The sequence below is a fragment of the Phocoena sinus genome, chromosome X (genome assembly GCF_008692025.1).
Source record: "Phocoena sinus isolate mPhoSin1 chromosome X, mPhoSin1.pri, whole genome shotgun sequence".
NCBI classification, from domain to species: Eukaryota; Metazoa; Chordata; class Mammalia; order Artiodactyla; family Phocoenidae; genus Phocoena; species Phocoena sinus.
The window spans coordinates 45,857,538-45,882,603 of record NC_045784.1 but is presented as its reverse complement, the minus strand read 5'-3'; the positions used below and the strand labels follow the sequence as shown (position 1 = coordinate 45,882,603).

General features: G+C 37.6%; 1 protein-coding gene across 3 annotated transcripts in view; it reads right to left on the bottom strand.

Annotated features, from left to right (window-relative positions):
• MAGED1 (MAGE family member D1) overlaps positions 1–25,066 on the bottom strand; it is an 81,634-nt gene that overhangs the window by 13,442 nt on the left and 43,126 nt on the right. The gene's annotated exons all lie outside the window — the stretch shown is intronic.

Sequence of the window (25,066 nt, the reverse complement as noted above, 5' to 3'; positions counted from 1 at the left end):
TTATTGGATTTTTCAGTTCCTAAATTTTAAAAATTCTTCTTTATATCTTCTATTCTTTTGAAGATTTTCTATTTCTTTGCTGAGACTTTCTATTCTTTCATGTGTCCTATGAACAATTGCTCATTGAAACATTTTTATCAAGGCTGTTTAGAAACCCTTGTAGATGATTCTAATATCTGTCATCTTGGTGTTGGTGTGTGTTGACTGTCTTTTCTCATTCCAGTTGTGATTATCATAGTTCTTGATATGACAATTGATTTTCAATTGCATCCAGGATATTTTGCATCTTATAAGGATCTGAATCTTACTTAAATCTTCTGGTTTACCACATGTGGGTGGAAGTCCACATTCCTACTCAGCCTCCACTGACACCTGGGAGAGAGGGGCTTCTTTTTACTGAGGGCTAAGTGAGAGTTCCAGCTCCATATTAAGCTTTTACTGATACCACCCTGATTGGGAGAGACCAGGTGCCTAATTACATAGCCAGGGAACTCACCACCACGTCATTGCTTGGGATCCAAATTTCCTAGAGAGCATGCCATCTTATCTCCTACTTTCAGGGTCATCACACGTTTGGTTTATATATAATGCTCAGTGACAAATAGGGAAGAGTACATCTATACCATCTACCTCTTCCTGCTGGAAGCAGAAGCCCCCAATTCTAGTTGGGGGCTTTTAAAAAAGTTATAACTATTGAGATTTCTAATGTAAAATCATACTATAAGAAAAAAATAATTTGATCACTTAATTAACAATATATATTGCAGTCATTTTGATGTCTTATATGACTTGCTGAAATAACAAAAACAATATTGGGCAATAATCTGAAAAAGTAACATCCCTTTCTTTTTCTTGAAATGATTTTACCATTTAGAATGTTTGTTGCTTTTTTATAAGTAGCTTTCAAACAACATATTTAGTAGTTTATTTCTCTTCCTATTTTACTTAGTTACTCATGTTTCTTTCTGCCTTGTTCCCAAATCTAATCCATCACCTATTCTTGTTGATTCTACCATTTTAAGTACACCTCAATTCCATTCTATTCTCTCACTTTTCATCATCCTATTGCTAGAAGGATGCATGAAGTGAGGGAGAAATGGAGAGAAAAGTTGAAAAGAGAGGGGATGAAGAGAAAGAGAAGGGAGGAAGGAAAGAAGAAAAAAGAAAATAGTAATAAAAGAAAGAATGAGTGACAATAGCAGTTACAAGTAAATGGAATTATTAAGATAAGGAGAAATAAGAGAATGGAGAAGGAATGGATACTAAGTTGAAATAGACAAAGCAGGAGGAAAGAGAATGAGGAAGTAGAATGCATAAGGGAGAAGAGATGTAGGATGGAAGAGTGAAAGGGAGGTGGAAGGAGATAGAGAGATTAAGGGGTAAATGAAAAAGAAAGGAAAATAAACAAGGGGAAGGAAGAGAAAGAGAAAGGAAGGTGTAGAGAAAATAACTAGGGAGGAAAGAGGAGTGTCTGAAGTAAGAGGGGCAGGGTGGAGGAGGAAGAGGAAGGGGGATGGGGGAGAGGGAGAAGGAGGAATGATGTGGAATCACACCTCACTATTGGCAGATTTCAGTCTGTAGAGAGAAGAATGCTTAATGTTAGAACTTTTTTTTTCTCCTCAAATACCTAGTTCCCTTTATATTTGGTACCCATCAAAGTGCCAGAGGTAATTTCTCACAGGACGTCACTCTTGCCTAGAGGTAAGACCACTGTGGTTTTCAACCAGTAAGCGCCACGTGCCCCACATTTTGAATAGATAAATTTGTGTGTGATACTCAGCATTTATCACATACTTTCTGCTGCTCGTTATTCATCAGGTATGGATGTTATCTGACAAATTTAGGTATGCAGGAAATGTAAGTTTTCTTTTTCTCTGCAACTCAACTTGAACTCTGTCAAGTTCCCAATCTACTGAGTGGTTGAAACTCAACTCCAGCAGTGTGAAATTCTCCTCACCCCATTCTTTGGGATTGTAAGTTATGGTATCTTAGTGTCAAAACATCAGGATGGGTGATATATGTTGAGTATCACATGTCCATGCCAGCATGACATGATGTCATATCTGGTTTACCAATGTTTGTCCAAGCAGGTAGCTGTTGAGTTGAGCCTAATTCTTTACCACAAAGCCCCTTTTGGGGTCTGACTCTCTCTGAGGGTGTCATATCCCACTCATATACATGGGAAATATTCTGCTACTCCTATCATATGTTCATCTCTGTGAGGCTGTCTTTGATTAACATATTCTTCTTATACTCCCATGATATCCTGAGCTGAGAGAAACTATGTGAGGAAGCCCAAAGCTCAGAAAGCATATAGATACCACACAACCATTTTTAGTTTGTAGTCTTGTCCTTGTCCTCTTCCTGGCCTTACCCAAGAAGTGAGGCACAAGGCCACATTGCTAGAGGATCTTACAAACCTATCTTGGGTTTCTTCCCATCCCTGTAACACAGGGTCTAGGTTTCTCCTTTTTTCAGTAACCCACAATATCTACTGACTTCTTACTTCTTCTTTGCTTTTCTTCCCAAAATGAATATGAGGCTAGAGATACAGTCTTGAAAAGAAGTGCTAACAAGAACAAAAAGCTAAACAAACTAAAAGTCAATGACTTTTCTTGGACTTCAAGGAGAAACAAAGTTTCAGAGCAAACCACCATCCTGAAATATTGAGGGACAGGCAAATCAAGAGTCACAGACAAGATCTGCTTACCTAAGGCAGAAGCCACTAGAGCCATAACCTTGTAGGAACTCTTAAATGAAAATTTTGACAAACTGCTAGAGGCTGAATATGGACTAGAATGAGAGTGAGAAACTCCTGGGAGTGGTAGTCTTGTTGAGAAAGCACACTTTCATGGGCTTTATTTCCAGGAATCTCACCAGGTTCTCACAGTAAAGATACGAGAAAGACACCTTGGCAGCCCCAGCAGGAGGAGGGTAAGAGTCTTTGTGATTATCCTTGTGAAATATGCCCAGAGCCTTATCCGTAACAACACCCTACTTTCCAGGAAGAAGGACTACCAGAGCCCTGTCCCAGAGCTATGAAGGTAGGACATTATTTTTCTCACTCCAGCCTCCCTCTAGCTTTCTTGTCTCACCTAAGGAGTATGTGTGGCAGAGGGACAGTTGTGTGGGTGGAGATGTGGGGACTATACAAGAAGTACTTGTAAGGGTCACAGGCCCACTAAAACACTGAAATTTAATTGGAATATTACAAAACACTCCCTTTCCCCCACACCATACCACCATACCAACAGGGCTCCACTATATTATAGTGGATTATAGTGGAATGAGCTGCAAGACAGAGACTTTCTAAGGAAGCCCAAAGTCAAGAGAGGAGAGGACGCTAGAGGAATATGAAGCCTCTGCCACCTGTTGCTAAAGTAAATTTTAAACAAAGCCCAACTCCTAACAAGATTAACATAAATCTTCACAATAGAGGCTTCTCTTTCTCTCAGTTCCTATGACCTGTCCAGCTTTCAACAAAAAATTACAAGGCACACCAAAAGGCAGGAAGAAAAAGTCTGAAGAGACAAAGCAAGCATCAGACTCAAATGTGACAGAGCTATTGGAATTATTAGGGAATTTAACATACTATAATTAATATGTTAAAGGCTCTAATGAAAAAAGCAAACAACATGCAAGAACAGATGGGTAATGTAAGCAGAGAGATGAAAATCCTAAGAAAGAATCAAAAGGAAATGCTAGAAATAAAAAAATCTGATGACAGAAATAAAGACTGCATTTGATGGGCTCATTAGTAGACTGGACACAGCTGAGGAAAGAGTTTGTGAATTTGAAGACAGGGCAAGAGATACTTGCCAAACTGATATAAATAGAAAGAAGAATGAAAAAAAACAGAACAGAACATTCCAGAATTGTGAGATAATTTCAAAGGATACAACTATGTCATAACTGGAACACTAGAAGGAGAAAAGAGAGAGAATGGAACAGAAGAATATTGCAAATAATAATGGCTAAGACTTTTCCAAAATTAATGAAGAGAACAAATCACAGGTCCAAGAAACTCAGAGAACACCAAGCAGGTAAATACTAAAAAATTTACACTGAGGAACATCATATTCGAACTGCAGAAAACCAAAAACAAAAAAAAATATTGGAAGAAGACAGAGGAAAAAAATTCTAAGTATACTTATATCAGAACAAGGATAAGAATTACAGAAGACTTCAGCAGAAACCAAGCATGCAAGAAGAAAGTGGAATGAAATATTTAAAATGTTAAAAGAATAAAATCCAGTGACCTAGATTTCTATGTCTAGCAAAAGTATCATTTAAAAGTGAAGGAGATATAAAGACTTTCTCAGACAAGCAAAGACTGAAGGAATTCATCACCAGTAGATCTGCCCTGCAAGAAGTGTCAAAAGATTTTTCAGGCACAAGGAAAATGATATAGGGCAGAAGTGCAGAACTACATAAAGACAGGAAAAGCATCAGAGAGGGAATAAATGAAGCTTTCCTTCAAAGAGGAAATCAAAACTACAATTATAGACATTCTGGGATGCTTTAATCAAAGGAAATTTATGCAATACATTTTTCCATTATTAAACAACTACATGCAATTCACAATAGAAATATTTCAACCATAAACATATAGCAAGGATAAAATAAAAGGATGAATTAAGTTATGGCACACAATTAAAAAAAGAAGATGTATTAATATTAGACATAGTACTTTAAGGCAAAACATTCTAGATTAAAAGTTCACTGCATAATGTAAACAGAATAATATACAAATCATAATTTAATAGATGTGCAAGAAGGAATAATAAAACCAAAATCATATCATGCTATTATAACACCCCTTTCTAAGTGAATGATAGACTAATCATTCAAAATATGATTCTTAAAACTCTTACAAAGATACTGTTCATTGAGGCCCAAACATAAAATATTATGGTGCCTCAAAATGAGCATTATGGAATTCTTAAATCCTTCTTCCATGTTTTCTGGAATGGAGGTAACTTGATTTCATCTGTTTCATTTACATATGTGTAAGAATGAAGAAAGAAATTTTAAAGTACTGTATGCTTAAGAGGTGCTATGTATTGTGGTAAGTGCTGGGGAAATAATGATGAGCAAAAACACACATATTACCTGCTTTCAAGGACTAATGGATCTCAGTCTAATGTAAACAAACTGAGTCCAGTCATGCTCACACAATTTTAAGAAACCTTACTGAGCTGTTCATGCCAATTTGTATCACGGGATCAGCCAAACTGACATCTCGAGGTTACATCAAATGATTTTTTTATAAACTTAAATAGGTTTCACCTTCCTGCATACTCCACATTTCCCTTCCAGTTAATTCCTCCCTCCCACCACCTAGCAATTAATATTCCATTAATAAGCAGAAGGTTACCAGAAGAGACAAGAGGAAGAAGCCTGCAAGTAGAACTTCCACACAGTTTGAGGATGTTTGATATTTTATCAGATGATCTTGCCATAAGGGCTCTTGGTATCTTGTGACACACAGGCCCTCTATCATTTGCATTGGAAAATCCAGAGGTATATCTGAATGTTCTCATATACCTGGGATATGATTTAGCTCCATATGTGTCTTTTAATGTTCAGCATCAATATAAAACTTCTAAACCGCCTAATTTGAGAATCACAAAGCTTTAACGACAACTATAACAGGGAGCTGGGCTTAGACAAGTCATCACATACTTCAGCTTTATGGCATTTCCTGATTCATTTAATGAAACAAGGATAATCTGAAAAGCACTGGGATACCATACCAACTCCAACATAGTACACACACACGCACATGCACAATGGTAAATGATATATTCCACCTGAGACTGTTTTTTAGTATATGATGTTACATCACAATTATCTTGACATAACATTTTCCATGACATTAAAAAGCCTTTGCAAACTTCCTTTATAATAACTATGCAATATCCAATGATATGAATTTACCTATGACTAATTAACAAAAGTATTATTTCTATTTATTTTTGTTCATTAAATTATCATTGTGGTGATTTTTTTCCCCACAAACTTCGGTGCATATTTCAAATTATTTTCTCATGGTATATTATTAGAAATGGAATTACTAGGTCAAAGGTGTATGAACTATTTTAAGGTTGCTATTCAATAATACCAAAATGCTTTCCAGAAAGATTTTGATCAACACTAGTAATGTAGAAGAGGTCACATGTACCTCTGATAGTGTTGAGTGTTTGCTTGAAAAATATTTTCCAGTTTGATAGACAAAATGATATTTAATTGATTTAAATTGCATTTCTTTCAAGATTAATGAAGTGGAACACACTTTCAATGTTTATTAGACATTTGTACTTCTGTTGTGAGAGTTCTTTAAATATTAAGATTATTAACCTTATATCTAGCTCATTTGCTGCAATTTATTTTTTAGTTTGTGGCTTGCCTCTTAATTTTGTTCATGAATTCTCGATCTAGGAAAAAATGTAAACCATTACTTTCTTTTCCATTGTCATTTCCTCTATATTTTTAATGCTACAGATGTCCTTCCCAATCCAAAAGCCAAATAAATATTCATTTTTCTGGAGATTAATTTGGAAATGTGTATTTAGGGCCTAAAAATACTTTCTCAGTAACTTACCTTTCAAGACTATGCTCTAAGTGGGAAATGATAAAAATCTGAACTCTTTTGATGATTTTCATGACAGAAGCATGAAGTATAAAGTAAGAAAACACAATACAAATTCAGCAGGATATTCACTGGGACTTTTACAGTTGCCTCAGAATTTTGGTTAAAGCCACATAGCTAAAAAAAAAAAAGATGCCAAGTATCCCCATATTCTAAAGAGAGCCACCAAGGAGTCCTGAACACAATCCAATAGGGCTTAGGCAGGGGTGGCAGACTACTCATACTACTGATACTTATTCCATTCCTTCTCAGCCCAAATGTACTTAAGAGACTAGAAAGAATTAGAGAACAATTTACAGTGTTGTGAGTCCTTGGCTTGGGAAAGACTGTCTTTCTCTCCCTTGAGGAAGGGAAGGGCATGCGACTCCCTTGCCAAAACCATGTGAAGAGGGATCCAAAGAACCACTTATAGAGACTGGGGGAATCTGCATGAGATAAGAAGAGAGGGGAGTATTTTATCACATTTTGGATAGTCAACAGTTTCCCTCCAGATTGGAATTTCTGATGATTACTAAGGTTTGACTCGCTCCTGAAGACCTCTCTACGTTAAGTGCATTCCTATGGCTTCTCTTCACCATGTATTCAACTACACTTAATAACTTTTTTTTATATTGAATTATAGTTGTTTTACAATATTATATTAGTTTAAGGTATACAACATAGTGGTTCAATATTTTTATACATTATATTCATTTAAAATTATTATAAAACAATGGCTATATTTCCCTGTGCTGTAGAATATATCCTTGTGATTTATTTATTTTATAAATGGTAATTCATACTTCTTAATCCCCTACCCCTCCCTCCTTCCCTCTCCCCACTAGTAACCACTAGCTTGTTCCCTGTATCTGGGAGTCTGTTTCTGTTTTGTTATATTCATTTGTTTGTTTTATTTTTTAGATTCCACATATAAGTGATAACATACAGTATTTGTCTTTCTCTGTCTGACATTTCAATAAGCATAATACCTCTAGGTCCATTCATGTTGTTGCAAATGGCAGACTTTCATTTGTTTTTATGGTTAATATTCCACTGTATTTATATACCACATCTTCTTTATGCATTCATCTGTTGATGGACACTTAGGTTGCTTCCTTATCTTGACTATTGTAAATAATGCTACTATGAACACTGGGGTGCATATATCTTTTTGAATTAGTGTTTTTTGGTTTTTTTCGAATATATACCCAGGAGTAGAATTGCTGGATCACATGGTAGTTCTATTTTTAGTTTCTTGAGGAGCCTCCATACTGTTTTCCATAGTGGCTGCACCAATTTACATTCCCACCAACAGTGTAGAGGGTTCCTTCTCCTCCACATCCTTGCCAACATTTGTTATTTGTGTTCTTCCTGATGATAGCCATTCTGTCAGGTGTAAGGTGATACCTCACTTTGATTTTGACTTGCACTCCTCTGATGATTAGCGATGTTGAGCAACTTGAACTCTGGTTGAAAGATCATCCATGATCACTACATACATGGGCTTATCTCTGCTGATGAATTTTCTGATGTTAACGAGATCTGAAGCCTGGTTAAAGGCTCTTCAATACTCTTTGCACATGTTTCTCACCATCATGAACTTCTTGGTGACTTATAATCTCTGAAGTTGGACTGAAGCTATGATCATGTGACCCACATCATGGGCTGTCTGTCCTATGTATAGATTCATCCTAACGTAGGACAGTGTCTAAGATTAGAGCACAGTTATTCTAATACTTACCATAGTCTTGGAAGCTCCCTGGCTGGGAGCCAATTCTGTGAGTATCTATCCTAAGGCTTAAACATCTATCCTTTGAAGGGAGGTTAATCTGTCTCTTTAACCTGTCTTTACACTCAGAAGTTTCTTAAACTCAGAGTTATGAAGTTATCCTTGGAATATGTGGTCATATTACCCGTGATCCAAAATCTTCCTCAAATCCTTGATTTTGAATAAATTTCTTGTTCTTTTTCAGGCTCTTTCTCCTCATCTGATAACACAAATTTTTAAAGTACAGCTATCACTTATATCTGATACTTGGCAGTAGTGAGGAAACCAACCAGCTCAAAGGAGAGGAGAGGAAGAGTAAAGAAGAAGAGAAAAAGGAAATGGAAATGAAAATGGAAAGAAAAGAAAGGAAATTATTCTTAAACAAGTCTCCACCATATAGCTTCCTAAGAGGCAAGCTAGAGACTCAATTTACCCTCCAACCTGACAAACATACTAAAAAAATGGAGGACAAAAAATGTGAAATAATTCTTTTCAAGACACTGGACATCCAGGAATGAAAACCAGTGATCCCTGAGAGATGAGGGAAAATGAGGTGAACCTTTACAACTTGGGGGAGTTTCCAGTTTGTGGTGCAATGAGGGAGAATGCAGTCAAAGTCCAAAGGATTCACTCAGTTTAGGTGACAGAGATGAGACCAGAAAGACCAAGGTGGCTAGAGTTCAGAGAACAGAATACCAAAAAGGAGAGCGCTGCACTTAGGGAGAATTCCAGACACCTTTGAAGGATTGCCATAAAATATTCAGGAGAGTACTGATTAGTGAATGCATATAAAGAAATTATCCAAGGCTTGGAAAAGAACCACCTGAAAGTGTTAGAGGGAACAAGTGTCAGAAGCTCAGACAGGTCTGGGGATCATGCCTGTTCCCACCATCCAGAGCAGAAAAACTCAATTCCTGAGGCATGGGGTATTCAGATGGGCTTGCCTCAGTAGGCTGGGATAATTTAGCAGAACAATGCTGTGGTCCTGCCTAATAAATCTTAAAAGCAAGGCCTGAAAAAGATTTAACTGCTTCCGAGTAATTGCTTCTCATAATAAAGCTCAAGAAGATGTATAATAATACAATAATAGCACCAAAAGGTAAACCTTTATACCAAAATTTTACCAAAAAGTAAAGTTCGTAATGCCTGGCATGCAATTAAAAAAAAAAAAACTCAAGCATATGAAGAAACAGAAAAATGGGACCCATCATGAGGAGGAAAAAAAAGTTAATCAATCCAAACTGACCCAGAACTTACACAGATGCTATATTTAGCAGACAAGCACATTAAAAAAGTTATTATAACTATGTTCCATATGTCCAAAAGGCTAGAAAAAAGAATGGTCATGTTAAGTAGAGAAATGAGATATATTTAATAAGGTGCAAATCACGGGCTTAGTGATAAAAAGCAGAATTGAAATAAAAAATACACTGGATGGAATTAACTAGGAAAGATTAGTGAACTTTCCTAGTTAATTCAAGTTCCAAGTGAACTTGAAGACATAACAATAGCAAATATTCTAAATTAAATAAAAATTTAAAAACAAACAGCACATAAATGCCCTTGTTTACACTGTTTCCTCTTTTGGGAACACTTTCCCCCATCCCAACCATCCATCCATCCTTCATCCAGTTAACTCTGAATCTGCCTTCAAGTCTCAGCTCAATCATCACTTCCTCCATCTTTCACCTCCCTGAGTAGATCAAATCCTCTTTAAACCTACTCACAAAGCCCCCTACTTACCCTCCACAGCAGTGTCAACTTCACAAAAATTTGGTCTGTGATTAATGTCTGTCTTCTTCACAAGACAGTAAGTTCCATGAGGGTAGAGAAAACATGTTTATTTCTGCCTACGATATCCCCAGCAACTCAAACTGTGCCAATCATATAGTGTTCCTGTACCCTGAATACTGTGTCTCTCACCTCTGGGATTTTAATCTATTAATTATAAACCCTCTCTCCCGTATCTTCAACCTCTTTCTCTACTGGCTGTATCCAACCCAACATCCCTTTTTCTTACTAAATAAACCTTGATTTTTATTATGGGTGATAATGTTCCCAATTGTAAACATACTTCCCAGACACCCTTGCAGACAGTGGTGGTCATGTGTCACAGTTCTGTCCACTGGATGTAGATGGAAATTGTTGGGTAGGATTTGGGGGAAAGCTCTGTATAAAGGAGATGAATTCTACTGACAAGTTATTTTGCCCTCTCCTCTTCCTCATCTTCCTACCTGGAACATGTAAATGATGGGTGGAGTTGCAGCAGCCATCCTGCAACCATGATGGGAGCCACATGCTAAGGATCATGGAATAACAACAAAAAAATATGTGGTACCTGAGACACTGATGAAATCATGGAAGTCCTGGGCTTTATACCATTGGATTTGTTTTAGTAAGATAAAGATATCCTCTAGTCATTTTAAGCAACTTACTTTTCAGGTCTCTGTTACTCATATCCAAATGCAATTCCAAATGCCTATCACAAAACATGAAATCTCTCTCTCTCTCTCTCTGACAAACACACACACAGAATCTTTAATACACTATCTCATTCACACATGATTCCCTCTATGACTTATATGATAATGACTATGATTTATGATCTCCACACACTATCCCAGTTCTCCAAACTATCACACTAACCCACACACTGTCTTTATTACTCCCATTTCTGCACATACATTATCCTATCCTGTACTATCATACACACAAGTGTCCATACAGTACCATGACACCCACTGTCAAATATAAGTACCTCTAATCAACCTCCATTATCACACACACCATCTCCATCACTCAGTCACATCTACCATTCCTCAATCCCTACACTATCACACAGTGCCTATCCATATCCACTATCATACACACAGTCCACATCCCCACTATAAAACCTCCATCATCCTCCAAAATTCCTTTCCCACATGCTCATGCTATCTCCATATCATACACACTCACAATCAATAACCACATCACCTCCATTCTCACACACTCTTTTGCCATTCCTCACTGACACTCAGAAACTGCATTTACCCATCACACACTTTATTCAACAACTCCACTCAGACACTCATGATTTCCATGCTCTAAGTTATCATAAATATTACCATTCCCCATTGTCATGCATGCTCACTGTACCTATCTGCCCCCACTAATTGATATACTTCTTATTGCCCCCAGCATCACACTCAAATATACAAACACACTAACCCTATCACTTCCACCATGTACCTATCTTCTACCATCACACTACATTTTCCCCATTCCACCCACTGTCTACGTCCTCCTATTATTGCTTGAAATGCCCCATCCACATTTTCAAACACACAAGCATCTCAGGGTCTCATTAATATCGTGTCCTTTCTCACTATTTTCTCTCCCTCCCTACTCTTTCACACAACCATACATATGCACAGTTCTCATCTTCCACAGTATGACATGCACTGCATCCCTATCATTATCACATACTTTCTGATCTTGTCCTGTCACTAACATTCACATTGTCCCTGACTTCATTTTCAGTGATTTCATATCATCCTCCACTATTATTCACACCGTCCCCATTGCCACCATGATCACACATACCTTGCTCACATCACTCCCCACTATCCCACTGTCACTCAATACTCTCCCCATCTCTGCATCAAATACACAGCTCAGATCATCCACAATTTTACACATGGTGCCCATCCCCTGCAATCTTTCTCATTTTCTCTTTTTTCCCTTCCCTTCTCTTCTCTCCCACCCCATACCACATACTTTCCCAATATGTGGTTATTACATGAATGCAGATATAGTAGGGAAATATCTTACATGAAGCTTCATTTCAAAGCTTTAGTAAGTAGAGGAACAGACCATGGTCAAAAGTTACAATATTTTGTGTTCCCACTTTAGCTAGTTGTAAATGGATTCCTTTTGGTACATTTGCCTTTAAGAAACATTTCTTCATGTTTTGTTACTGCATTTAGATGAAGTTTTTAAATATTCCATTGATATGACTTTAATATGAAACTATGCAGTTAAGTTATTTGCACTATACTTAAGTCTTCCTAAAATATCCCAACAGTTTTTTTGTGAAGCTAAAAGCAAAATTGTGATATTTTTGGTACTGTAGAGGATAGACAGGTTCAAGCAAATGGCAATACTGAAGATATCACTAAGCTATGTTAGATGGAACGCTTAATCTTTACTTCTCATGCTTCCATGTGGAAGAACTTCAACTAGACTAACGTTCCTGCTTTTCTGTCCATGGGAAAAGAGATGAGTTATATGACTAGTATGTTTAGGAGAAATATCTGAGCAGGCTTGGCTTGGGCCCTTGCTCTCTGCTTCTCTTTCAGGAATCTGTGTGCCTATAGTGAACATGCATTCTGACTGGCTCCCTGCCATACAATAAGGGGCCTACTTTGGCCTGGAGTCTTGTGGTTTTGCAGTTGTCTGGGCAAATTTGCCTAATTCTGGGGTCCACACTAATTGGAACTCCACACTAAAACCATCTTCTCCAACCAGCTTTATTAGTAATGAAGATGATGTTTTGATCTCCATCTATCTGATTCCTACATTTATATTTCAATTGGTTTTGAACCTAGGCAGGGAAGACAAGTGTTATTTATTGATCCCTTACAATTCCCACACAATGTAGACCACTGAAATCATGTAAATTCTCTTTACTGGCTTTATCTGTCTTTAACACAAACAAGTTTCAAGGTGGAGTTTGTTTTTGATTAGCACTTAAGATTGCTTAGAATTCTTTCATGGGATAGGGTGGCAAACCTTTATGTGAAATACTAGAAAAGGAGTTAGATATTCATCCAGATGTACGAAAGCCTTACTAGAGAAAGACAAGATTATACATTGGTGAACCATTTCTTAAGGGGTAAAAAAACCCTTTTAAGAAAAAACTAGAATTTAGTCTGATAGGATGTTCTTGTTAACAAGTTTTCTGGAAATTTATACTCTAACAGACATTTTGGCTATTTCTTTTGTTTTCTTTTTGCTAGATAGCTTTGTGTTAGCTTTTGAGCCCTTGCATACAAACTTAAATACTGTGCTTGTCTGCTTATTAGTGAAATAACACCATTTCAGAGTACAATTTGTGTCCAAGGTAACTAGGCCCAAATATTGGAATTTTCAGTTTTTACCCTAGGACAATTTGTGTTGTACAGAAATGCCAACTGTTCTCTGGAAATAAAGCAGTGTGAGAACTGGACTTCACATGTGACCTCTTTTGCATAGGAACACTTTTCATACTTGCACATAGTTGGGTGTTCTAGTGGTACTGACCCAAATACAACAAGGTCAATACTGCTAATCCACTAGCAGTACTATTTACAATTACCAAGATATGGAAGCAACTTAAGTGTTCATCAACAGACGAATGGATAAAGAAGATGTGACATATATATTCAATGAAACACTGCTCAGCCATAAAAAAAGAATGAAATTTTGCCATTTGCAGCAACATGGATGGACTTGGAGGGTATTATGTTAAGTGAAATAAGTTAGACAGAGAAAGACAAATACTCTATGATATCACTTATACGTGGAATCTGAAAGATAAAACAAACTTGTGAATATAGCAAAAAAGAAACAGACTCACAGATATGGAGAACAAATTAGTGGTTACCGGTGGGGAGAGGGAAAGGGGGAGGGGCGAGACAGAGGTAGGCATTTAAGAGGCAGAAACTACTAGGTATAAAGTGAATAAGCTACAAGGATATACTGTACAACATAGGGAATATAGCCAATATTTTATAATAACTATAAATGGAATATAACCTTTAAAAATTGTGAATTAGCATATTGTACATCTGAAACATATATTGTACAGCAACTGTACCTCAATTAAAAAAAAACACAATGAGATATCACCTCACACCTGTCAGAATGGCTATCATCAAAAAGTCCACAAATAACAGATGTTGGCAACGATGTGGAGAAAAGAGAACCCTTGTACACTGTTGCTGGGGATGTAAATTGCCACTATGGAAAACAGTATGGAAGCTCTTCAAAAAACTAAAAATGGAACAACCATATGATCCCTCTGAATTCCAGACAAGATTGACACTGACTAATTCATTTATCCATTCACCTATCCATTCATTACTTTATGGTGCTATATGTTAATCTAATCAATACATTTAATAAGGACCTGTTATGTGTCTGGCATGGTTCTAAGGCCCTTGAGATATATCAGTAAACAAAACAGACAAAAATCCCTGCCTTCATGAAGCTTACATTATAAAACATACTTAGGCATACCCTGATCAAATTCCTGAACTCAAAGAATAAAGAAAACATCTTACAAGCTTACAGATAGAAAGAAAAAATTATCTACAATAGAAAAATTAAAGCCAGACAGGCAAAGAACTTTACACGAAACTTCATGATTTCAATCACTAATTTTCCCAGAAATGGCTTTACTAAATTCTCAGGAACGCTGAAGTCAGTCTTTGACTCAGAACCTATGTTTTCCTAGGACACATTATCTAACAGGGGCAATACTACCCTTTTCTCATGCAACTAAATGCGTGCTTTTCAATTTTTTTTAAATTAACAATATATTGTTTAGGGACATACATATAAGGTGATAAAACTATAAGAAAACCAAGGGGACTGTTAATACAAAAGTCAGGGAGAAGTGTTACCTCTAGATGGAGGTAAACGGGAGGGGTGATTGGAGAAGCGCACATGGCAGGGGGGGCACTAAGGTATGGCTAATGTTCTATTTCTTGTCCTGGATGGTGGGTTTACTGGCATTATTTTATTCATATTATTTTAAATGTAAATAATAATTCATTCATTCAACAAATAATAAGTGCCCATCATGTATCAGGCATTATTCTAGGCATTGTGGACACAGAAATAAATTAGATAAAAATCTCCGTCCTTATGGAGCTTGCAATAAAATTTTCCAGAGCTTAAGCACAAGAACATACACATTGAAAGAGTCTACCAAGTGTCCAGTACAATAGATACACAAATATCCACACATCACCATGAAATTTCAGAATATCAGTGATAAAGTAGAAATTCTAAAAGCTTCCAGGAGTTGGGGGTGGAAATAGTCCAGACTGGAATAGGACAGAAAGCTCTAGAAAGGGGATTTCCAGAAAATAAATTTTCTGGATAACCTAACTTACTTGAGCATGATGCAAAAACCCAAACAAAAACAAAAAAAACAGACATACAGATTAGATGGAAAAGATAGTAATATATAAAAAATGCAAGTGAAAAGCAATTATTAAATCTAGAATTGATAAAAATGTGTACAAGAAAAATGTAATCACAATTCACTACTGGTCTCTTTAGTGAACAATGCACACACAATAATGTAAATGTTATCATTAAAAATGTATGCTATAACTATATTAAAAGGATGGAGAAGGGAAGTAGGAGAGGAAAAGTGAAAGTTTAATCTTCATCTACCACAACAGGAAGTCAACAGCTAATACCTGAAATAAGTAACTCAAGAAATAATAGTATAGCCGTATTGTTTAGAATTATTGAGATAAAAACCAAAATAAATAGCTAACACATTTCAAAGTTGGTTACTTCAGGCACTTGAGCCTGGTGAGTGTGGGGAGGTGAAGCTAAATACTGCTATTTTTTGTTATGACTATATATTTTTAAGCCATATATAGGCCTTATTATAATATAGAATATATTGTATCTAAATATTATACTTACTATAATAAAAATACAAAATAGAATATACTTTCATTATAAAGGGCGCTAGTTAATTATAAAGGAAAGGGATATGATGAGAACTGGGATTTACTGAAATTAATATGGCCAACAGAATAGATCAAGAGGTGAGGAGCATATAAATGTAGAAAGTGAAGGGCCCCCAATGTTTGCCTTTTATTCTTTTGCAACTCAGGGAAGTGGGTGTTCCAAATTGTTCTTAAATTGTAGCAATAGTCAAAGGGGAGTTTAACACTTGAGAAGTGACCACCACAGGACCTGGTAGCCCCAGTCTCACAGGTAGGGTGGAACTGGAAATTATGGGTCCAAGATAGTCAGAGACGGGGGAGACTGAAGACAGGAGAGGGGAAATTTATTCTGGGAAAGAAACTCAGACTGCCACAAGAGAGCACAACAAGAATGTAGTATTTCCCCTGGTTCCCCTCCTACCTTTCCTGCTGCTCATTCTCAGCTTTTTTTTTTTTTTTTTTTTTTTTTTTTTGGTACGCGGGCCTCTCTCTGCTGTGGCCTCTCCCGTTGCGGAGCACAGGCTCCGGACGCGCAGGCCCAGCCGCTCCGCGGCATGTGGGATCCTCCCGGACCGGGGCGCGAACCCGAGTCCCCTGCATCGGCAGGCGGACTCTCAACCGCTGCGCCACCAGGGAAGCCCCTCATTCTCAGCTTTTTTGCCCCCATCCCCACTCCCAAATGCCAGTATTTCTGAGATTCTGCCCCGCCCCCACCTTTTCTCACTCCACACACTCTCCTGGGGCAAGCTCATTCATACCTTAATTAAAACCAGCACCTCTATGCTTGATGACCTCCAAATCTATCTGTAACCCTACTTGCTTCACAGCAGAATAAATTCCTGACTGCCTACTGGATACTTCCTCTTGGACATTCCAAAGGTGCTTCAGACTTTGTTCAAAATTGAACTCATCATTTTTTCCCCTCAAACCTGTTCCTCATTCTGAGTTCTCCAGCTCATGGAATGGTTTTTACATTTCAACCACCCAAGGCAGAAAGAAAACTGAAGATCATCCTAGATTCCTTCTTCTCATCGGCCTCCCTATATCCTCCAGTCAGCCACTGAGTTCTTAATTTTTCACATACATGTATTCTAATTTCATTCCCACTGCCTTAACTCAGGCTTCAACATCTCTCCTCTTGTGTAATAGCCTCTGAACTCATCTCCCTGTACCCAGTTCTGTCTTCTCCAGTCTATCCATCAAAATCTCATCCACTAGACAACTGATGAGGACATACTATATAGCACAGGGAACTCTACTTAATGCACTGTGGTGACCTAAATGGGAAGGAAATCCAAAAAAGAGGAGATATATGTATGTGTGTGGCTGATTCATTTTGCTGTGCAGTAGAAATGGACACAGCATTGTAAAGCAACTATACTCCAATAAAAATTAATTTAAAAAAACTCATTCACTGGATATTTCTAAAATGCAAATCTGTTCCTGTTAATAATCCCTTGACTAAAATCCCAATATCTCCCCACGGTTCTTAGTATAGCATTCAAGGCTCTCAATGATCTGGCCACTATCTTCTTCTCATTAAATACCCTCTCACTTTCTATGTTCCAAGTATACTAACCATTTTGAACATACCATAAATATACTGAAAACATTGAATTATTTCATATAATGTGTCTTTGCTCATACCACCACTGCTTGGAATGACTCTCTTCTATTTCTCAGCCCCAACAGTTAAAGCTGACAACATCTACACACCTTGCAGGACTTAGGCATTAATTTCTTTCTGGAACCCTCTCCCACCCAACAGAATTAACTATGGTCCTCCTCTGTGTCTCTAATGTATTCTATATAGACTTTTATCAAGCATCTGTGATATTTTGCTGTGTACATTTGTTTATGTGTCTCTTCTACTAATATCAGCTTCTCTAGGACTAGGAACATATCTTTTTCATCTCTCTATTCAAAATATATATCACAGTGCCTGGTATAAAGAAGATGCTTAACAAATGTTTCTGAATAAATAAAAGAATCATCATAAGGATGTAATATATGAGGCCAGCCTGATGCCAATCTCCTATCTATGGCAGACATCAGTAATCTACCATAGAATTGTCCCCTTGCACCTCAGAATCATTGTCAAGCCAGCATATTATGAAAACCGATTTCAATCAATTGGAATTGGCACAAGATATAAAATTTATTTCTTATCCTGGAATGTAGGCTGTCACAATGGAGTGCCTCAGTAATTACTGGAGTTGATCTAAGAGAATTAACATGGGAGAATTAACATAACTAATGGCTGAGTATCTCCTAAACACTCTTTGCAACAGTATGTTGTAGCAAAAATTGGCATCAGGAGGTAAATTCTGTCTGTATATATCCAGCACTACCCATTGAAGAGACATCTTGTCATCAGAAGAGACAAAACCCCACATATTGGTATTCTGATTTATACTTCAATTTCATCTCAATTGATTCAGAAAATATTCCTCTCTAAGGATCAGAAATCTGATAACAAGCAAAGTGCTGCACCTGAGCTACCAGGCATATCACACTTGGAGAAACAATGGATCAACTTATCTTCATTCCTTCTGCATCCAGAACCCCTGGGAAAGTACAGAAGAGAAAAAGTTCCTTTCTCAAATGGAACAACAATCTATTGGAGCACTGTTTCCAAATCTTAAGACCATAACACATATACAAAATGATAACTTATCTACAGACATGGGGCTATACTGAACAAGACTGTTCATTGCCAGAAGTAACTGGCCTGGAAGCTCCAGGCAAATTGGGCTGCCTGTACAGTGTATTAGTTTCCTATTGTCACTACAAATTACCACAAACTTAGTGGCTTAAAGCAACATAAGTTTATTCTTTTACAGTTCTAGAAGTCGAAAGTCTAAAATGGGTTCACAAGGTTGCATTTGTTCTGGAAGCTCTAGGGGAGAATCATTTCCTTGCTTTTTCTAGTTTCTAGAGAGTCTACATTTTTTGGCTTATGGTCCCTTTCTTCATCATCAAAGTCATCAGCTTAGCATCTTCTTTCCTCTCTGACCCCTGCTTCTGCCCACATATCTTCTCTCTATAACTCTGACCATCTTGCCTATCTCTTATAAAGAGCCTTGTGATTATACTGAGCCCACCCTAATCATCTAGGACAATCTCCATATCTTAAAATCCTTAACCTTTTACCATTTCAAGTAACATATTAGGTTCATATTCAGGTTCTGGAAATTAAGACAGACATCTTTGGAGGTCCACTATTTAGCCTACCATTTGCAGATTGTGCAAGCTGTGCATCACATGATTCTGCAGGGTATCATTCATACTGTGCACATCATAGATATTTGCATTTATTATGACAATTTTCTGGCAGGTAGTAATAAAATGTTTTGAGGAAGAGATACCATATTCCAATTCACACAAAGGTACCATATGACTTAGCAGAAGCTCATGGTCTAAAGTGATTAATATCTCAACACAGCTGTAAAACACTGGGGTCGGGGAGCTCTGTATTATAGAGGGTTGAGGCCCTGGAAGAACTAAAAAAATTATAGCAAACATTCATTAAGTGTGTACTATGTGCCAGGCACTACACTAGACACTTTATAACCCTTAAAATCCCTTGAATCTTTACAACTTGTTGTGGTATTAATATTCTGACCCAAAAAATGAGCAACATGAGACTCAGAGAGATTTATTAAATATAACCAAGGTCACACAGCTAGAAGGTGGTTAAGCTGGTAAATAAACCTAGGTATAGCTGATTCTAGAACACAAATACTTTTCTGCTGTACCATGCTGCCTCTTTTTTTTTTTATTCTTTTGGCCGTGCCACACGGCATGTGGGATCTTATTTCCCCAACCAGGGATTGAACCCATGCCCCCTGCAGTGGAAGCGCAGAGTCTTAACCACTGGACCACCAGGGAAATCGCCATGCTGCCTTCTTAAAGTGAGAGGATATAAAAATCAATGTATTAGAGTTCTTATACCTTGAGTTTCTGGAAGGCATACCGATCTGTCAATGCTAAGGCACTGAATATTCCTATGGCAATTTCAAGCAGTAGTTCCTCTGAATACTGGGTGATAGACAAGCAACCTATGTCTATACCCATACCGGGAGGAAAATCATTCCATATACACTAGTTTCTCCACTTCTTATCGGCTAGATTTTCTCGGTTTATTTTGGCTTTTATGGTTATAATTCCTAAAATGATCTGGAACCTTTCCTGAAGCTTCCAGCACACACATCTGTCTGGCCTCCATTCCTACTCAGTCTTTTGTAGAACTGGACAATTCTCCCTTATTTCGTGATGATGAAACTGACCTAGCCAATTTCAGAGCCTACACCATGAGAAGTGGTTGTGGTGAACATTTAAGAAGAGAATCCAGTTATTAATGAAATCTTTCAAGTTTGGAGGTGATCTCTATTCAAAGCAATAAACTCTTTATAACCTTTACTCAATTTTCTGGAGCTCAATGTGGAGTTTCTGGCAGTATTTACCAGATTCCAAAACTGACTGAAGGCTACCAAAACTCACTGCACTGAAGAGTGAATTGTGATTTCTGGAATGAATCACTTAATGATGAATAAAGGCTAACAAATCTCTGAAGATTTACACATTGCCAGTATAAACCTAGAATAATTAAACTGTCTAGGATTCAAACCCTGGCTCTTCCAGTGATAGCTGTGTGACCTTGGGAAAATTCTTCCATCTCTTTTTCTTGGTTTCTTCACATGTAAAACAAGGATGAGAGTTCCTATATTATACGACTGTTCCAAGAATTAAATGATTAAACAAACTATGTAAAGTTCTTATAGTAGTAGTATACATGGTAGGTGTATAATTATATGCAATAAATGGAAAGTATTTTAATTAACTTTTATTATGAATCTTTTTTCATTTTTACCAAGATTTGATTTTTCTCACAAAGACCTTTCCACAGCATTACATTAATCAAATTCCTGTACTGTCTAATGCTGAGCAAGATTACACTTCAAATTGAAGGCCTTTCTACATTCACTGCACTATGAACTCACTGATACCAAATAAGGCTAAATCCTAAGGAAAGCATACTCATTTTTTTTTTCTTTTTTTTTGCGGTACGCGGGCCTCTCACTGTTGTGGCCTCTCCTGTTGCGGAGCACAGGCTCCGGACGCGCAGGCCCAGCGGCCATGGCTCACGGGCCTAGCTGCTCCGCGGCATGTGGGATCTTCCCGGACCGGGGCATGAACCCGCGTCCCCTGCATTGGCAGGCGGACTCTCAACTAATGCGGCATCAGGGAAGCCCACTCATATTTTTTACATACATTGAGGGTCTTGCCTTTATGAATCACTTAATGATAGATAAGACTTAGCCTCTAATTGAAGGCTTATTCAGTCTAGTAGTTTCTCTCCACTATGAATTTGCAGATGATAAACAAGGATCTCCTTCCATCTCCACTATGAATTTTCTGATATTCTATAAGGACTGATATCACCAAAACCCTTCCCACATTCATTACATGCATAAGCTTTCTTTGCACCATGAATTCTTTTTTGGCTTAATAAGATTTGAGCTAGATCTGAAAAGCCTTCCACACAGGCATTGCAACCATTTTCTTACCTTGGAACTCTCTCATGTTTCAAAAGAAAATGTCTGAGCTTGTCCTGAAGTCTTTCCCAGTTAATACACTCATAGGGTTTCTCTTCACTATGCATTTTCATATGGTGGAAAAACCTTGATTATTCACTGCAATTTCTTTCACATTGGGAAAGTTTCCCCACCCTATGAAACTTCTGGTGTTGAAAGAGAACTGAGTTCTGCCTGAAGGCCTTCCCACATTTTTACAGCCATATTAATTAATAAGTTCTCAGGTGTGAATCCTCAGATGTCAAATTAAGATCGGCCTCATGACTAAAAATTCCTTTATATTCATTACCTTCACAGGATTTCTCTCTACTAGAGTACTCTGAGGCATCAACCTTGAACACTAACAAAATACTTTTAGACACTAATCATACATGTAGGGCTTCTGTGCATCAAAAATTTCCCAGTGTCTCACACATTCTAAAAACTGTGCAAAGTCATAGTCCTATGAACCATATCTCTATGCTCTTTCTCCTAGGGGCTTTCCTCATATAACAGACATCTAGCTCAGCCTTTTCTCAGCCAATGCACTCTCAGCCTTTCTCTCCAGTAAGATTATTTTTATAAGTGGCAGTATTGTGCCCACAACAGACTTCCCTGGAGAAAGGAATATGTTAGATTCTTCCCTGCAAAGCTTTCTTGCAGTGTATGTCATCACATGCCAAGTCTTCTCCACAGAAGAGACTCTGACCAATTGGTCTTGGATTCTGGATCCATAATATTCTTCAGAATTTGGCTTTTTCTGAGATTTCCCTCATTGAAATAGATCCTAGTCTTAGTCATAAGCTTATCATCTAAAATGATAGATCCTCAAACATAAATGGGCAAAAAACATATGTAAACCAGTCACAAAAAAGGAAATATAAAAAATAAATACATGAAATATTTTACCTTATCAGTCATCAATAACTAAATTGAAACAACCATGTGAGATTAACTGTTCCTCTCTCACTCTCACCAAGCAGTTTATATGAGTGCATGTTTGACTGCTGTCCTTGCTGGTATGAATGTAAACTGATAAAAACTTCTAGAAAACAACTTTCCAGTGTGTAATTATGAGCCAGAGAATAGTCGTACCTTTTGAGCCAGTAATTACTCTTTAAACAATCTACCGAACAAAATGGTCAGATATGCAAATAAAGATTCATGTACAAAACGATTCATTGAAGCATTTATATTAGTGAAAAAATGGAAACACACAAAATATCCAAAAACATGGAAATGGTTAAATAAATTGCAGTATACTTTTATGATGGGATATTACGCAGCCAACAAAAATGTTGCCCAAAATTGTTACTGACAAGGGAGATTCTCATGTGAGATAATTTTTAAAGAAAACAGGTTTTAGAGGAGAAAGCATGGGCTGAATTGTGTCCCTTTAAAATTCACATGTTGAAGTCCTAACCTCCAGTACCTCAGAATGTGACTGTACCTGGATATAGGACCTTTAAAGAGGTAATTTAGTTAAGATGAGATCATTAGGGTAGGCCTTTATCCAATATGACTGGTGTCCTTATAAGAAGAAGTTAGAACACAGAGACACATAGAGGGAAGACCATGTAAAGACACAGGGAGGAAAAGATAGCCATCTACGAGCCAAGGAGAGAGGACTGAGAAGAAACCAACCTGGTCAACACCTTGATCTTAGACTTCTATGCCTCAGAATTCTGAGGAAATAAATTTCTGCCGTTTAAGGTACCCAGCCTGTGGTACTTTGTTATGGCAGTCCTAGGAAACTAACACAGCAGGATACAAAATTGTATATACTGAAAGGAAATATATCAATTAGTTAATAGGATTTATATCTGGGTAATGAAATGGACAATTTTTATTTCCTTCCTTACAAAGTTTTGTTGTTCTCCAAAATCCTCACGATGAGCATGTGTCTACCTTTATAATACAAAGTATGTAAAAAAAAAAAAGATAAAGATATCCATAAGCAAACACAGAATAGATAGAAAAAACACATATAACTTTTACTTGATGAAATGAAGCTGCCAAAATGAGGTAGAAAGAAAATTAGTCAGAAAACTAAGGTCTAGGGACTTCATGGCTTTGTCTCACTTTTAGGTGGCCTCCCAACTCAGGGAGAGAGGGACTTGGAGAAGCAAAGTGATGTGAGGATGACTAGTTTGTTTGGAGGCTAATGGCAGAGACAACGAAAGAGATTCAACTGAGTGGCAATGGGAAGATGACCTGAACAAAGGAGGTGTTGAATGTGTAGAACTAAGAGAGAAAAGCAAGGATTTGGAAGAAGGGAGACGGCAAGAGATTCATTCTCAGGGCACTGAAGAAGGGGAAGCAATAGAGAAGGGAGAAGTAACTGGGCATGCTAACAAAAAGGTAACCAAAAAGAAAACAGGAAAAGAAAGATTCTCTTTTGCCTGATTTTACAGTACCCACCAGATGGAGAGTTTGAGAGGGGTACAGGGGTTTAGAATATGTAACCCCAAAATATGCCATGTTGGCATATTGATTATTTTGAATTAAAGGTACTTGAGAACCAGCTGGTGCAAGAACAATACTCTGACCCTCCTTTGTCCCCTTGAAAGCAGGAGAAAACTTTCTCAAGAGAAAGATATCCTCCCTGTACCAGAAGGGTAGAAGGCATCCTTATCACCAGAGACAGGGAATTTAGGGCCCGAGAAGGCTGTACAAACAAACCTTGTTAATTCTTTACTATTTACTATTTCTAGGCCAAACCCCTTTGCCTTGTCGATTCTTCATAAATACATTGTTTTTTTTTTTTTTCGGTATGCGGGCCTCTCACTGTTGTGGTCTCTCCCATTGCGGAGCATAGGCTCCAGACGCGCAGGCTCAGCGGCCATGGCTCACGGGCCTAGCCACTCCGCGGCATGTGGGATCTTCCCGGACCGGGGCACGAATCCGTGTCCCCTGCATCAGCAGGCAGACTCTCAACCACTGCGCCACCAGGGAAGCCCAATACATTGTTTTTTTAATCTACAAGGTATAACAGCTCTCTGTTCTGATCACTTGAGTCTCACATTTTTGTGGGACTCCTGTACATACAAAATTAAATTTGTTTTTATCCTGTTAATCTGTCTTATGTCAGTTTAATTATTAGACCAGTCAAGGGACCTATAAAGGAAGAAGGGAAAATTTTCCCACCCCTACAGTTGCAACAATAAAGACAACAACTACTACAACTATTTAGTAAGCATATACCAAGCACAAACACTCACTGAAATACTATATTTCACATGGAAACCTTGAGAGATAGGTATTATTATTACAAATGTATAGATGAAGAAACTGATGGTCAGAGAGGGAAACTGAGTTACTCAATATTTTAGAATTAGTAAGTAGGGGAACTGACAGCCAATTCAAGTATGCCTGG